At 42.3% G+C, this 18308-nt stretch overlaps 1 protein-coding gene across 1 annotated transcript in view; it reads left to right on the forward strand.

The window, feature by feature from the left end:
• tmem8b (transmembrane protein 8B) overlaps positions 1-18308 on the forward strand; it is a 337935-nt gene that overhangs the window by 239703 nt on the left and 79924 nt on the right. The gene's annotated exons all lie outside the window — the stretch shown is intronic.

Raw genomic sequence — 18308 nt, forward strand, 5'->3', positions numbered from 1 at the left:
AATGGATTTTTATTTGGATTTCATGTAATGGACAAACACAAAATAGTCCAAATTGGTGAAGTGAAATTAAAAAAATTACTTGTTTAAAAAAATTCAAAAAAAATATCAATTGTAAAAGTAGTGCGTGCATATGTATTCACCCCCTTTGATATGAAGCCCCTAAACAAGATCTGGTGCAACCAATTATCTTCAGAAGTCACATAATTAGTTAAATAAAGTCCACCTGTGTGCAATCTAAGTTTCACATGATCTGTCACATGATCTCAGTATATATACACCTGTTCGGAGCACCATTAAATCCATTATTAAAAAAAATGGAAAGCATATGGCACCACAACAAACCTGCCAAGAGAGGGCCGCCCACCAAAACTAACGGACCAGGCAAGGAGGGCATTAATCAGAGAGGCAACAAAGAGACCAAAGATAACCCTGAAGGAGCTGCAAAACTCCACAGTGGAGATTGGAGTATCTGTCCATAGGACCACTTCAAGCCATACTCTCCGCAGAGCTGGGCTTTACGGAAGAGTGGCCAGAAAAAAGCCATCGCTTAAAGAAAAAAATAAGCAAACACGTTTGGTGTTCTCCAAAAGGCATGTGGGAGACTCCCCAAACATATTGAAGAAGGTACTCTGGTCAGATGAGACTAAAATTGAGCTTTTTGCACATCAATGAAAATGCTATGTCTGGCGCAAACCCACCACCTCTCATCACCCTGAGAATACCATCCACACAGTGAAGCATGGTGGTGGCAGCAAACTGGTCAGAACTAAAGGAATGATGGATGGCGCTAAATACAGGGAAATTCTTGAGGGAAACCTGTTTCAGTCTTCCAGAGATTTGAGACTGGGACAGAGGTTCACCTTCCAGCAGGATAATGACCCTACGCATACTGCTAAAGCAACACTTGAGTGGTTTAAGGGGAAACATTTAAATGTCTTGGAATGGCCTAGTCAAAGCCCAGACCTCAATCCAATTGAGAATCTGTGGTATGACTTAAAGATTGCTGTACACCAGCAGGAACCCATAAAACTTGAAGGAGCTGGAGCAGTTTTGCCTTATAGAATGGGCAAAAATCCCAGTGGCTAGATGTGCCAAGTTTATAGAGACATGGAGACTTGCAGCTGTAATTGCTGCAAAATGTGGCTCTACAAAGTATTGACTTTGGGGGGGGGTGAATAGTTATGCACGATCAAGTTTTCTCTATTTTTTTTGGTCTTATTTCTTGTTTATTTCAAAATAAAATAAAAATTGTATCATCAAAGTGGGGGGCATGTTATGTAAATCAAATGATACAAACCCCCAAAAATCAATTTTAATTCCAGGTTGTAAGGCAACAAAATAGGAAAAATGCCAAGGGGGTGAATACTTTTGCAAGCCACTGTACCTGTACCAGACAGGGCCAGACGGTGAACAGATCACCAGGTGGAATCCAAGAAGCATTGCAGAAGGCACACCCACTTGGGAGAAGCTTTTTTGGGGAGGGAAATTCCTTGTAGAAAATCCCAGCTAGCTAGCTAACCTATCTAGCAAGTTCCTGTCCACCATTTTTTTTTCCAGGTACAAAAAGAGGTTTCGGCAAATGGTCCTTTACGACGTCCAAACAAAGTTGTTCTGCGGCTGTTGTATTTTGGAGATTGCGAGGAGGATATCTTCTGATGTGATCAAAGCAACAATATTGTTTCTTATTGAGGTAATTTAAAATGTAAGTGTCCTGGCTGCATGTCAGTTCAAAATAGAGATGAATCCAGGGGGTACTGTATTGTAATGACCTCTGCACAGATGGAGGGGGCTTCAAAGGCCTCTGAATTTGGGTGGGGGGGAGGCTGTGAGACTCTCCTTCCACTGCTGGGCTCAAGGGCTTTGACACCTCTCACTTCCCACCTCAGTGTGGCGAGCTTTGCACCACTTCAGCCGACACTTGGCATTTTACATGGTGATCTTAGGCTTGTGTGCGGCTGCTCGGCCATGGAAACTAATTTCATGAAGCTCCCGATGAGCAGTTCTTGTTCTGACGTTGCTTCCAGAGGCAGTTTGAAACTTGGTCGTGAGTGTTGCAACTGAGGACAGACGATTTTTATGCTTTACGTGCTTCAGCACTCTACGGTCCCGTTCTGTCAGCTTGTGTGGCCTACTACTTCGTGGCTGAGCCATTGTTGTTCCTTGACATTTCAACTTCACAATAACAGCACTTACAGTTGACCGGGGAAGCTCTGGCAGGGCAGACATGTGATGAACTGACTTGTTGTAAAGGTGGCATCATATGACGGTGCCACGTTGAAAGTCACTGAGCGCTTCAGTATGGCCATTCTACTGCCAATGTTTGTCTATGGAGATTGCATGGCTGTATGCTCAATTTTATACACCTGTCAGCAACGGCTGTGCCTGAAATAGCCGTATCCACTAATTTGAATGGGTGTCCACATACTTTAGTATATATAGTGTATGTCTGAGCTGGACATCCATAGTAAGCAAAGATGAGACATTTCAGTGTATCCTGGATAGGTCCCACTCTAAGACATTACAGTGTATTCTGGATAGGTCCCACTCTAAGACATTGCAGTGTATCCTGGATAGGTCCCACTCTAAGACATTGTTAGAGTCTATCCTGGATGGGTCCCACTCTAAGACATAACAGTGTATCCTGGATGTCTCCCACTCTAAGACATTTCAGTGTATCCTGGATGGGTCCCACTCTAAGACATTACAGTGTATCCTGGATGTCTCCCACTCTAAGACATAACAGTGTATCCTGGATAGAAACCGCTCCCTAATTATTTGACCTCTCCCCTCCCATCTCAACCGTCCTTGGAGAATAAAGGAGCAAGGAAGCTTGATGAGGAGCTTGAGGGTGTCACTGTTATCGATCCTGCATCCCAGTGGAGGCACGTCACACACCGTAAGCCCAGACCGTAAGCCCAACCCAAGGCAGTGGTCTTTGGTGAACGAAGCTGAAATGGCTTTGGGTATCCCATCCTGCTGAGTAACAGTTTCAACTACCTGCTTACCGAGATTCCTACTCCTTCATCCTCTACCCTGTTTTCTGAGAGTCCAGCTCTGGGGGTTTCTACCACAGGATGTCTAAGGCTCCAGCTTCCCCCCATGATGTGGGTCCTCTGTCTCTCTTCCCCCGTCGGTCCTCAAGTAGGCACAGAAAAAGCCAGTCATCCACGGCCACTCGCCATCCTCCAGCCATCATCGTTGGTAGCTCCATGGTGAGGCACATCTCGGGTCCCTGGAGTAAAACCCTGTGCTACCTTGGGTGCTACGGTGAAGGATATCACATTATTTCAGCCTGCTGCTGTCGTAGTGGGATCAAATTATATCAAAAAGGGTCAATTACAGCTAATAAAACCATTAATTTATTGAGCTGATCAACACCCTGAAAGGTTCTGAAAAGCAGTCGATTATCTCTGGTCCGTGCCGTCGCTGGGTTGCGGCTCCAAAAGTTTCAGCAGGCTGTTATCATTTCATATCTGGTTTAAAGAGTACTGTACACTCTGTTGGCATAACTTTTATTGTCGTCGCCCAACATATTAGTGACCATTGTCTAGTTGTTTGTGTTAGAGATTTGAGAGTACAAAAATCTAAGCCTTGTGTCATCACAAAGAGGAAGTTTAAAAACTTCAGTGAACAGGCGTTTTTTTACATGATCTTTATTTTTAGTGACCTTGATTTTATTTCCGTTATCCCTGAACCTGATTAAGCTTTCAGCCTTTTTGTAGATGTCTTCAACACTATTATGGATAATCATGCTCCCTTCAAAAAATGAAGGGTTAAAGGTAGTGTCATAGTCGTGTATGTAGGTGGCAGGGAAGTCAGGCACAGGAGATACCAAGTTGGTTAATATGGAGTATTTAATAAAATAAAAAAACTCCAAAACCAAAGTACAAAATAAATGGGTAAAGTATACCCGTCGCACACCGATACACAAACCCACGTAACATAACATCACAAACAATCTCGGACAAGGACATGAGGGGAAACAGAGGGTTAAATACACAACATGTAATGAATGTAATTGGAAACAGGTGTGTAGGAAGACAAGACAAAACCAATGGATAATGAAATACTGATCAATGATGGCTAGAAGACCGGTGACGTCGACCGCCGAGCATCACCTGAACAAGGAGGGGCATTGACTTCGGCAGAAGTCGTGACAGGTAGATCGAATGCCTGGTACACGCTGGAATTATCAGAAGTCATTCAGAAAACAGAGGATTCTTGGGTCAAGGCCAGGAACACAATCTTAGGCCTGGACTGGCAAACGTTTAAGAAATGAGGAATCATTGTGGAAATCAGAAAGTTTAAATGTGATTATTATGTACAGTGGGGGAAAAAAGTATTTGATCCCCTACTGATTTTGTACGTTTGCCAACTGACAAAGAAAGGATCAGTCTATAATTTTAATGGTAGGTTTATTTGAACAGTAAGAGACAGAATAACAACACAAATATCCAGAAAAACGCATGTCAGAAATGTTATAAATTGATTTGCATTTTAATGAGGGAACTAAGTATTTGACCCCCTCTCAATCAGAAAGATTTCTGGCTCCCAGGTGTCTTTTATACAGGTAACGAGCTGAGATTAGGAGCACACTCTTAAAGGGAGTGCTCCTAACCGCAGCTTGTTACCTGTAAAAAAGACACCTGTCCACAGAAGCAATCAATCAATCAGATTCCAAACTCTCCACCATGGCCAAGACCAAAGAGCTCTCCAAGGATGTCAGGGACAAGATTGTAGACCTACATAAGGCTGGAATGGGCTACTAGACCATCGCCAAGCAGCTTGGTGAGAAGGTGACAACATTTGGTGCGATTATTCACAAATGGAAGAAACACAAAAGAACTGTCAATATCCCTCAGCCTGGGGCTCCATTTAAGATCTCACCTCGTGGGGTTGCAAAGATCATGAGAACGGTGAGGAATCAGCCCGGAACTACACGGGAGGATCTTGTCAATAATCTCAAGGCAGCTGGGACCATAGTCACCAAGAAAACAATTGGTAACACACTACGCCGTGAAGGACTGAAATCCTGCAGCGCCCGCAAGGTCCCCCTGCTCAAGAATACATATACATGCCAGTCTGAAGTTTGCCAATGAACATCTGAATGACTCAGAGGACAACTGGTGAAAGTGTTGTGGTCAGATGAGACCAAAATGGAGCTCTTTGACATCAACTCAACTCGCCGTGTTTGGAGGAGGAGGAATGCTGCCTATGACCCCAAGAACACTTTCAAACATGGAGGTGGAAACATTATGCTTTGGGGGTGTTTTTCTGCTAAGGGGACAGGACAACTTCACCGCATCAAAGGGACGATGGACGGGGCCATGTACCGTCAAATCTTGGGTGAGAACCTCCTTCCCTCAGCCAGGGCATTGAAAATGGGTCGTGGATGGGTATTCCAGCATGACAATGACCCAAAACACACGGCCAAGGCAACAAAGGAGTGGCTCAAGAAGTAGCACATTAAGGTCCTGGAGTGGCCTAGCCAGTCTCCAGACCTTAATCCCATAGAAAATCTGTGGAGGGAGCTGAAGGTTCGAGTTGCCAAACATCAGCCTCGAAACCTTAATGACTTGGAGAAGATCTGCAAAGTGGAGTGGGACAAATTCCCTCCTGAGATGTGTGCAAACCTGGTGGCCAACTACAACAAACGTCTGACCTCTGTGATTGCCATCAAGAGTTTTGCCACCAAGTACTAAGTCATGTTTTGCAGAGGGGTCAAATACTTATTTCCCTCATTAAAATGCAAATCATTTTATAACATTTTTGACATGTGTTTTTCTCGATTTTTTTTGTTGTTGTTCTGTCTCTCACTGTTCAAATAAACCTACTATTAAAATGATAGACTGATCATTTCTTTGTCAGTGGGCAAACATACAAAATCAGCAGGGGATCAAATACTTTTTTCCCCCACTGTAACCGCTCTTTCAGATTGTAATGGGAACCGTGCTAAATTCAGGAAAACTGTTAAAACGCCTGAAGGGTTCTATTTCTTCTTCTCTGCCACAACAAATTAATTCAGAAACTGACCTAATTATGGAGAAAAAAATGACATGATTTATGTATTTAATCACCATTTTATTTCTGCGGGTTATCTCTTAGAAATAACTAAGCCTATTCACAAATATATTGGGCTGGATGCTGATAGGGGAAACTTGCTGAATGATCAGAGAAATTATAGTCAAAGATTTTATTTTAGGCTATTTACAGAATAAATAAATTCTGGTTATTTACAGAAAAAATAAATCCTGGTTCTAAAAGTAGACAACAAGAAATCCACAGGGACCGACCAATTGGATCCTGGTCTGCTTATGCAGCACCAATCATTGTTGGCTCAATAACCCACAGTTTTTAATTTAACATTGTTATCAGGAAATTTTCCAGAAGTCTGGTAATCAACTCTTGTGTTGCCACGCCATAAGGGTGAATAGCAGTGATGTTAATCACACCATTTAAGGCTTCCTGGTTTAGCAAAGACTCTAGAATCCTTTGCTCTTTTTTTTATCTGTGAAATGTATTTTGAATGTCAACCAATCAGGGTTTAGTCCTGGACATACCACTGTTACAACAACCACATTAGTTGTTAATGATCTTGTCAATGCTTTAGGTTTGTGGATCTGTCAAAAGGTTTTGATACTGTTGATCATGCTATATTATTGAATAAGTTGTCCTCGAATAGGCCTGGGCTCTGATGCCTGTTCATGGTTTCATGATTATTTTAGTGACAGAACTCAGGCCGTCGTGATTGATGGGTTTAAGTCAGAATTTCTTGAAGTACATGAAGGTGTACCACAGGGTTCACACTAGGACCTGTTCTTTTCCCTATTTATATAAATGTTGTTGGTCAATCTTTAAAAAAATTATATTTCATCTATATACGGATGATACTATTATGTATGCAGTTACCCCCCCCCTGCTGCCCTGGCTGTGACAAGGCTACAGTCCCATTACCCCCCCTGCTGCCCTGGCTGTGACAAGGCTACAGTCCCATTATCCCCCCTGCTGCCCTGGCTGTGACAAGGCTACAGTCCCATTACCCCCCCCTGCTGACCTGGCTGAGACAAGGCTACAGTCCCAGGTTGTGTCTCTCTCTAGTCAGCAGGAAGCAGATTGTGTCTCTAGTCAGCAGAAAGCAGATTGTGTCTCTAGTCAGCAGAAAGCAGATTGTGTCTCTCTCTCTAGTCAGCAGAAAGCAGATTGTGTCTCTAGTCAGCAGAAAGCAGATTGTGTCTCTCTAGTCAGCAGAAAGCAGATTGTGTCTCTCTAGTCAGCAGAAAGCAGATTGTGTCTCTCTCTAGTCAGCAGAAAGCAGATTGTGTCTCTAGTCAGCAGAAAGCAGATTGTGTCTCTCTAGTCAGCAGAAAGCAGATTGCGTCTCTCTCTCTAGTCAGCAGAAAGCAGATTGTGTCTCTAGTCAGCAGAAAGCAGATTGTCTCTCTCTAGTCAGCAGAAAGCAGATTGTGTCTCTAGTCAGCAGAAAGCAGATTGTCTCTCTCTAGTCAGCAGAAAGAAAATTGCGTCTCTCTAGTCAGCAGAAAGCAGATTGCGTCTCTCTCTAGTCAGCAAGAATCAATAATGTATTTATAAAGCCCTTCTTACATCAGCTAATATCTGAAAGTTTTGTACAGAAACCCAGCCTAAAACCCCAAACAGCAAGCAATGCAGGTGTAGAAGCACGGTGGCTAGGAAAAACTCCTTAGAAAGGCCAGAACCTAGGAAGAAACCTAGAGAGGAACCAGGCTATGAGGGGTGGCAAGTCCTTTTCTGGCTGTGCCGGGTGGAGATTATAACAGAACATGGCCAAGATGTTCAAATGTTCATAGATGACCAGCAGGGTCAAATAATAATAATCACAGTAGTTGTCGAGGGTGCAACAGGTCAGCACCTCAGGAGTAAATGTCAGTTGGCTTTTCATAGCCGATCATTCAGAGTATCTCTACCACTCCTGCTGTCTCTAGAGAGTTGATAACAGCAGGTCAGGGACAGGTAGCACATCTGGTGAACAGGTCAGGATTCCATAGCCGCAGGCACAACAGTTGAAACTGGAGCAGCAGCACGACCAGGTGGACTGGGGACAGCAAGGAGTCATCAGGCCAGGTAGTCCTGAGGCATGGTCCTAGGGCTCAGGTCCTCCGAGAGAGAGAGAAAGAAAGAAAGAGAGAATTAGAGAGAGCATACTTAAATTCACACAGGACACCGGATAAGACAGGAGAAATACTCCAGATATAAGCAGATTGTCTTTCTCTAGTCAACAGAAAGCAGATTGTGCAGTCAACCTTTCTACCTGTTCTTGATTATGGTCATACTATTTATTAAAGTGCAGCTGTCTCTACTCCTGGATGGTGTTTATCATAGAGCCCTTCGTTTTATGACAGGAGACAGTTTTATTACTCATCACTGCGTTCTTTACCAGAAGGTTGTCTGGACCTCTTTAACGTCACGTAGATCACATCATTGCTCTCTTTTTTGTTTACAAAGTCCTGCTCCACAAAGTCCTGATTTACCTAACATCACTGTTAAGATTTAAAATGACAAGTTATCAAAACACGTTCACACTCCTTTGGTGTCTAGAGAGTTAGATAGAGTAGCCTTTGGTTTCCTTGCACCTTGTGTGTGAAATGATCTACAATGCACTTTCAAATGGGAGGAATTGGTGCCTCTAGGGCATTTCTGAAGGTTGTTACGGGATATTTTTACTGAAGAATGTGTCTGTTTTTTTTTTTATGATTGTGTTTCTCTTTCCGTGTATTTTAATGTGTATACAAATGTGTAGTTTAATGTGTTTATTGTATTTTGATATGTATTGTGGTGCTAGACAGGACTGATCTTGAAAATAGACCTTGATCTCAGCATTGACTCCCTGTCAAAATAATATTAAATAAAATTAATATTATTATTATTATTATTAAATTAAATATTAACACCTCTGTCCCCAAGCAATAATACTAACGCTAGTTGAAGTTTATCCTAATTGCTCTTAGTGTAACAGTGTAGGTTCCGTCCCTCTCTTCACCCCAACCTGGGCTCGAACCAGGGACCCTTGACCACATCAACAACTGACACCCACGAAGCATCGTTACCCATCGCGCCACAAAAGCCGCAGCCCTTGCAACGCAAGGGGAAACCCTACTTCAAGTCTCAGAGCGAGTGACGTCACTGATTGAAAAGCTATTAGCGCACACCACCGCTAACTACTAGCCATTTCACATCGGTTACATTAGCAAATTGTCTGACTTGCAGTGTAATTCGTGTAACACTGGTCTCGTGTGACTCAGTTGGTAGAGCATGGTGTTTGCAACGCCAGGGTTGTGGGTTTGATTCCCACGGGGGACCAGTACGGGGAAAAAAAGAAAATGTATGAAATGCATGCACTACTGTAAGTTGCTCTGGATAAGAGCGTCTGCTAAATGACTAAAATGTAAAAAAAAAAATGTAACTATACTACATCAGAATTATTAATATTGGGTGATCTTAACCAGGATTGGTTGATGCCAGTATCAGTTTTTTTTTTCTCTCTCTCATAGCATCAGATAGACTGAAAGATATTTGTACTGCGAAACAATTTTCTCAATTGATCAACCCGCCCCAACTTAAAACACTGACAAACGCTCCTCGTAAGTATACAGCCCAGACATTATTTACAAAGATACATTGTAGAACTTTCAATGAGAAACATTTCCTGTATGACCTGGGATTGTATGATTGGGAGGGTGTTTCCTCTTATCTCTGATTCGGATCAGGCCCTTAAATGTTTTACCTCTCTGTTTATCTCTGTTGTAGATAAGCATGCTCCATATAAGGTATTAAGGGTAAAGGTCAGATCTAACCCATGGTTCACGCATGAATTGTCTGAAAGATTTAATGAAAAACAACTTAGCTTAGGCAGATTTTTCTTGTGACTGGCAGTCCTTTCGACATTTTTGAAATATACAATACCTTTCAAAAGTTTAGAAATGTCCTTGTTTTTGAAAGAAAAGCACTTTTTTTTCTCTATTCAAATGACATAAAATTGATCAGAAATACAGCGTAGATATTGTTAATGTTGTAAATGACTATTATAGCTGGAAACGGCTGATTTTTTATGGAATATCTACATAGGCGTACAGAGGCCCATTATCAGCAACCATCACTCCTGTGTTCCAATGGCACGTTGTGTTAGATAATCCAAGTTTATCATTTTAAAAAGCGAATTGATCATTAGAAAACCCTTTCGCAATTATGTTAGCACAGCTGAAAACTGTTGTCCTGATTAAAGAAGCAATAAAACTGGCCTTCTTTAGACTAGTTGAGTATCTGGAGCATCAGCATTTGTGGGTTCGATTACAGGCTCAAAATGGCCAGAAACAAAGAACTTTCTTCTGAAACTCGTCAGTCTATTCTTGTTCTGAGAAATGAAGGCTATTCCATGCGAGAAATTGCCAAGAAACTGAAGATTTGGTTCAGCGCTGTGTACTACTCCCTTCACAGAACAGCGCAAACTGGCTCTAACCAGAATAGAAAGGAGTGGGAGGCCCTGGTGCACAACTGAGCAAGAGGACAAGTACATTAGAGTGCCTAGTTTGAGGAACAGACGCATCACAAGTCCTCAACTGGCAGCTTCATTAAATAGTACCCGCAAAACACCAGTCTCAACGTCAACAGTGAAGAGGTGACTCCGGGATGCTGGCCTTTTAGGCAGAGTTGCAAAGAAAAAGCCATATCTCAGACTGGCCAATAAAAAGAAAAGATTAAGATGGGCAAAAGAGCATAGACACCAGACAGAGGAACGCTGCCAATGGTGACAACATTTATCTAAATGCAGCAGGAACTACTAAACTTATAGATACCATAACGCCTTCCACTATTACAGGAAACAGTTTCAGTACGCGACACGGCATACTGAATCAAAAGGTTTGTCTGGTATCACAGGAGACAGTTTCAATACGCCACACGGCATACTGAATCAAAAGGTTTGTCTGGTATCACAGGAGACAGTTTCAATACGCCACACGGCATACTGAATCAAAAGGTTTGTCTGGTATCACAGGAGACAGTTTCAATGCCCCACACGGCATACTGAATCAAAAGGTTGTCTGGTATCACAGGAGACAGTTTCAATACGCCACACGGCATACTGAATAAAATGGTTGTCTGGTCCTCATTAACGGCCCATAGGTTCATTCATTTCTTTCTGTTTCCAAAACTCTACTACACAAGCTTCCAACTTAACTAACTTTGTTGTTAAAGTACAAAAAACACGAGATACCAAACCCGTTCACAGTGTTGGTTAACTCATGAGGTTCCTCAGGTCTCCACCGAATTAGGTAAATCCACTTTTTAGTTTTAATGCGCCCCACTGCTGAAACAATTAGCAGATCTCATTACAATTGGATGTTCTGGTGCCGCTCAGACAGTTGAGTGTTGACTGAGGACCTAGTAGTATGTTTTTTTCCGTATTTTTTGGTGTATTTGAACATGTATTTCTGCATGTGTAGTTTTAAATGTGTATATTGTATGTCTATGTGTATTGTGTACACAGGGCTCATCTGGAAATGAGCCCCTCGGTCTCAGTGTTGATTCCCTGATCAAATAAAAGTTAAATAACAAATATCATTGTATTATTTATCCACCATTTAACGTTCTTGTAGTAGAACACTGAGAAAATTCTGGTGTGTGACCCGCTAAAGCATGAGACTGATGATGGAACAGAGACAGTTTGGCTGATATCGCTCTGACAGATGTGTGTGTGTGTGTGTGTGTGTGTGTGTGTGTGTAGTGGGTCAATATTTATCATATATGGATATTATATACACTGACTGTACAAAATATTAGGAACACCTGCTCTTTCCACGACAGACTGACCAGGTGAATCCAGTTGAAAGTTATGATCCCTTATTGATGTCTCTTGTTAAATCCACTTCAATCAGTGTAGATGAAAGGGAGGAGACAGGTTAAAGAAGGATTTTTAAGCCTTGAGACAATTTAGACATGGATGTTGTGTGTGTGCCATTCAGAGTATGGTAGACTGACTCCATAAAGAGGAGACTGTAGTACAGCAGGCCAGGAACCAAACCGAAAGAGACTCTGTTTGGATTCCAATAGCATTTGTTTTCCTCATTTTTTCATTTCACCTTTATTTAACCAGGTAGGCTAGTTGAGAACAAGTTCTCATTTACAACTGCGACCTGACCAAGATAAAGCAAAGCAGTGCGACACAAAACAACAACACAGAGTTACACATGGAATAAACAAACGTACGGTCAATAACACAATAGAAAAAAATCGATGTACAGTGTGTGCAAATGTAGAAGATTAGGGAGGTAAGGCAATAAATAGGCTATATACAGTGAGGGAAAAAAGTATTTGATCCCCTGCTGATTTTGTACATTTGCCCACTTACAAAGAAATGATCGGTCTATAATTTTAATGGTAGGTTTATATGAACAGTGAGAGACAGAATAACAACCAAAAAAATTGAGAAAAACGCATGTCAAAAATGTTATAAATTGATTTTCATTTTAATGAGGGAAATAAGTATTTGACCCCTCTGCAAAACATAACTTTATACTTGGTGGCAAAACCCTTGTTGGCAATCACAGAGGTCAGACGTTTCTTGTAGTTGGCCACCAGGTTTGCACACATCTCAGGAGGGATTTTGTCCCATTCCTCTTTGCAGATCTTCTCCAAGTCATTAATTATAGACTGATCATTTCTTTGTCAGTGGGCAAACGTACAAAATCATCAGGGGATCAAATACTTTTTTCCCTTACTGTAGGCAAAATAATTACAATTTAGCATTAATACTGGAGTGATAGATGTGCAGAAGATGATGTGCAAGTACAGATACTGGGGTTCAAAAGAGCAATGTTCATCTTTCCCTCGATCCTGACAAGTCTCTCAGTCTCTGCCGCTGAAAAACATCCACACAGCATAATGCTGCCACCACCATGCTTCACCTTAGGGATGGTGCCAGGTTTCCTCCAAATGTGACACTTGGCATTCAGGCCAAAGAGTTCAATCTTGGTTTCATCAGACCAGAGAATCTTGTTTCTCATGGTCTGAGAGTCCTTTAGGTGCCTTTTGGCAAACTCCAAGCGGGCTGTCATGGGCCTTTTACTGAGGAGTGGCTTCTGTCTGGCCACTCTACCATAAAGACCTGATTGGTGGAGTGCTGCAGAGATGGTTGTCCTTCTGGAAGGTTCTCCCATCTCCACAGAGGAACTCTAGAGCTCGGTCAGATTAACCATCGGGTTCTTGGTCACCTCCCTGACCAAGGCCCTTCTCCCCAGATTGCTCAGTTTGGCCAGGTGGCCAGCTCTAGGAAGAGTCTTGGTGGTTCTAAACTTCTTCAATTTAAGAATGATGGAGGCCACTGTGTTCTTGGGGACCTTCAATGCTGCAGAAATGTTTTGGTACCCTTCCCCTGATCTGTTCCTCGATACAATCATGTCTTGGAGCGCTACGGACAATTCCTTCAACCTCGTGGCTTGGTTTTTGCTCTGACATGCATTGTCAACTGTGGGACCTTATATAGACAGGTGTGTGCCTTTCCAAATCATGTCCAATCAGTTTAATTGACCATAGGTGGACTCCAATTAAGTTGTAGAAACATCTCAAGGATGATCAATGGAAACAGGAGGCACCTGAGCTCAATTTCGAGTCTCATAGCAAAGGGTTTGAATACCTATGCAAATAAGGTATTTCTGTTTTTTATTTTTAATACATTTGCTAAAATTTCTAAAAACTGTTTTAGCCTTTTTATCATGGGTTATTGTGTGTAGATTGATGATGGAAAAAAATATGTAATCAATTTTAGAATAAGGCTGTAACGTAACAAAATGTGGAGAAAGTCAAGGGGTCTGAATACTTTCCAAATGCACTATATATACAAAAGTATGTGGTCACCCCTTCAAATGAGTGGATTCGGCTATTTCAGCCACACCCGTTGCTGACATGTGTATAAAATCGAACACACAGCCATGCAATCTCCATAGACAAACATTGGCAGTAGAATGGCCTGTACTGAAGAGCTCAGCGACTTTCAACATGACACCGTCACAGGATGCCACCTTTCCAACAAGTCAGTTCGTCAAATTTCTTCCCTGTTAGAGCTGCCACCGGTCAACTGTAAGGGCTGTTATTGTGAAGTGGAAACATCTAGGAGCAACAACAGCCCAGCCACGAAGTGGTAGGCCACACAAGCTCACAGAACGGGACCGCCGAGTGCTGAAGTGCGTATCGCTTAAAAAAATGTCTGTCCCCGGTTGCAACACACACTACCGAGTACCAATAACTTGACTGGCGTGCCCAGAGCCCTGACCTCAACCCCATCGAACACTCTGGGATGAATTGGACTGCCGACTGCGAGCCAGGCCTAATCGCCCAACATTAGTGTCCAACCTCACTAATGCTGTTGTGGATGAATGGAGGCAAGTCCCCCTGCAGCAATGTTCCAACATCAAGTGGAAAGCCTTCCCTGAAGAGTGGAGGCTGTCATAGCAGCAAAGGGGGGACCAACACCAAATTAATGGCCATGATTTTGGAATGAGGTGTTCGATGAGCAGGTGTCCACATACTTTTGGTCATGTAGTGTATCTATTTTGCTCATCCTAATATTTCTATATTTATTAAATCTATTATTTTACTTTAGATTTGTGTACATTGTTGTGTATTGTTAGATATTACAGCACCATTTCGCAACACCCGCAATAACGTCTGCGTATACGACCAATACAATTTGATTTGATTTGGATTTGGATTTCTTGTGGTCCCCACAAGTATAGTTCAACACGTCCACACACCCTAACTCTAATTGTAACTCTAAATATAACCCCTTAGTGTAAAATAGCCTTTGTTCTCAGTGTTTATCTTCGGTGCTCTCCTTAATATCCCTTCTGATTCACTCAGCTCTCATACAAGACAGCGAGTGTTACAGAGAATCAGGCTTATATGGCAAATATTATGTGTGAAAGCAGACAGACAGTCAGTAAGTCATTAAACCATCTGTTTAACCACAGACAGTCAGTCAGTCATTAAACCATCTGTTTAACCACAGACAGACAGACAGACAGTCAGTCATTAAACCATCTGTTTAACCACAGACAGACAGACAGACAGTCAGTCATTAAACCATATGTTTAACCACAGACAGACAGACAGACAGACAGTCAGTCATTAAACCATCTGTTTAACCACAGACAGTCAGTCATTAAACCATCTGTTTAACCACAGACAGTCAGTCAGACAGTCATTAAACCATCTGTTTAACCACAGACAGACAGTCAGTCATTAAACCACCTGTTTAACCACAGACAGTCAGTCATTAAACCATCTGTTTAACCACAGACAGTCAGTCAGACAGTCAGTCATTAAACCATCTGTTTAACCACAGACAGTCAGTCATTAAACCATCTGTTTAACCACAGACAGACAGACAGACAGTCAGTCATTAAACCATCTGTTTAACCACAGACAGACAGACAGACAGTCAGTCATTAAACCATCTATTTAACCACAGACAGACAGACAGACAGTCAGTCATTAAACCATCTGTTTAACCACAGACAGTCAGTCATTAAACCATCTGTTTAACCACAGACAGTCAGTCATTAAACCATCTGTTTAACCACAGACAGTCAGTCAGACAGTCATTAAACCATCTGTTTAACCACAGACAGACAGACAGTCATTAAACCATCTGTTTAACCACAGACAGACTGTCATTAAACCATCTGTTTAACCACAGACAGACAGTCAGTCATTAAACCATCTGTTTAACCACAGACAGTCAGTCAGTCATTAAACCATCTGTTTAACCACAGACAGACAGTCATTAAACCATCTGTTTAACCACAGACAGTCAGTCACTCATTAAACCATCTATTTAACCACAGACAGACAGTCACTAAAGCATCTGTTTAACCACAGACAGACAGTCATTAAACCATCTGTTTAACCACAGACAGACAGTCAGTCATTAAACCATCTGTTTAACCACAGACAGACAGTCATTAAACCATCTGTTTAACCACAGACAGTCAGTCACTCATTAAACCATCTGTTTAACCACAGACAGACAGTCACTCATTAAACCACCTGTTTAACCACAGACAGACAGTCATTAAACCATCTGTTTAACCACAGACAGTCAGACAGTCAGTCAGTCATTAAACCATCTGTTTAACCACAGACAGTCAGTCAGTCATTAAACCATCTGTTTAACCACAGACAGACAGTCAGTCAGTCATTAAACCATCTGTTTAACCACAGACAGTCAGTCAGACAGTCATTAAACCATCTGTTTAACCACAGACAGACAGTCAGTCATTAAACCATCTGTTTAACCATAGACAGTCAGTCAGACAGTCAGTCATTAAACCATCTGTTTAACCACAGACAGTCAGTCATTAAACCATCTGTTTAACCACAGACAGTCAGTCAGACAGTCATTAAACCACCTGTTTAACCACAGACAGACAGTCAGTCATTAAACCACTTGTTTAACCACAGACAGTCAGTCATTAAACCATCTGTTTAACCACAGACAGTCAGTCAGACAGTCAGTCATTAAACCATCTGTTTAACCACAGACAGACAGTCAGTCATTAAACCATCTGTTTAACCACAGACAGACAGACAGACAGTCAGTCATTAAACCATCTGTTTAACCACAGACAGTCAGTCATTAAACCATCTGTTTAACCACAGACAGTCAGTCAGTCATTAAACCATCTGTTTAACCACAGACAGACAGTCACTCATTAAACCATCTGTTTAACCACAGACAGACAGTCACTCATTAAACCACCTGTTTAACCACAGTCAGTCATTAAACCACCTGTTTAACCACAGACAGTCAGTCAGACAGTCAGTCATTAAACCATCTGTTTAACCACAGACAGTCAGTCATTAAACCATCTGTTTAACCACAGACAGTCAGTCACTCATTAAACCATCTGTTTAACTACAGACAGTCAGTCAGACAGTCAGTCATTAAACCATCTGTTTAACCACAGACAGACAGACAGACAGTCAGTCATTAAAACACCTGTTTAACCACAGACAGTCAGTCACTCATTAGACCATCTGTTTAACCACAGACAGACAGTCAGACAGTCAGTCATTAAACCACCTGTTTAACCACAGACAGTCAGTCACTCATTAAACCATCTGTTTAACCACAGACAGTCAGTCACTCATTAAACCATCTGTTTAACCACAGACAGACAGTCAGACAGTCAGTCATTAAACCACCTGTTTAACCACAGACAGTCAGTCACTCATTAAACCATCTGTTTAACCACAGACAGTCAGTCATTAAACCACCTGTTTAACCATAGAGAGTCAGTCAGACAGTCAGTCATTAAACCATCTGTTTAACCACAGACAGTCAGTCATTAAACCATCTGTTTAACCACAGACAGTCAGTCAGACAGTCATTAAACCATCTGTTTAACCACAGACAGACAGTCAGTCATTAAACCACTTGTTTAACCACAGACAGTCAGTCATTAAACCATCTGTTTAACCACAGACAGTCAGTCAGACAGTCAGTCATTAAACCATCTGTTTAACCACAGACAGACAGTCAGTCATTAAACCATCTGTTTAACCAAGCTGCTGAAAGCTGTGTAGTTCCACTTCATTTGATCATTTCAACACACAGGACCTGTTGTGTTTTTCTGCTTCCAGACAATCTGATGATCTGACTGGTTGATGTGGAGATGAGAGGAAATAGAAGCCTCTTGACAATGATCCACCTTTTGTTTGTTTCTCTAAACCTCTGAGTCGTGTGTGTGTGTGTGTGTGTGTGTGTGTGTGTGTGTGTGTGTGTGTGTGTGTGTGTGTGTGTGTGTGTGTGTGTGTGTGTGTGTGTGTGTGTGTGTGTGTGTGTGTGTGTGTGTGTGTGTTGTCGACAGGCTGCTGCTGTCCATGAGAGCACTTCAGACTGACCCAGACACCTCTCTACAGATAATACGGCCAGGCAACCTAACAGGCACATGTGCAAACTAGACCTGAGCAGAGAGGAGAGGCTCTTGAGAGGAGAGGAGAAGGAGTGGAGACAGGAGAGGCAAGGAGAGGAGGAGGAGAGGATTGGGGGAGGAGAAGAGAGGAGGAGGAGAGGGGAAGAGAGGAGAGGAGACTGGGAGAGAGGAGAGGAGAAGAGAGGAGAGGAGAGGGGAAGAGAGGAGAGGAGACGAGAGGAGAGGAGAGGAGAGGAGTCGAGAGGGGAGGAGAGGAGAGGCCTGTTTACTGTCAGTGGAACGGCCTGTTTCACACTGGTAGGGCTATGACATGACACATTTCCTCTGTCTGTCTGTCTGTCT

This window comes from Salmo salar, chromosome ssa15 (assembly GCF_905237065.1).
Source record: "Salmo salar chromosome ssa15, Ssal_v3.1, whole genome shotgun sequence".
Taxonomy (NCBI): Eukaryota; Metazoa; Chordata; class Actinopteri; order Salmoniformes; family Salmonidae; genus Salmo; species Salmo salar.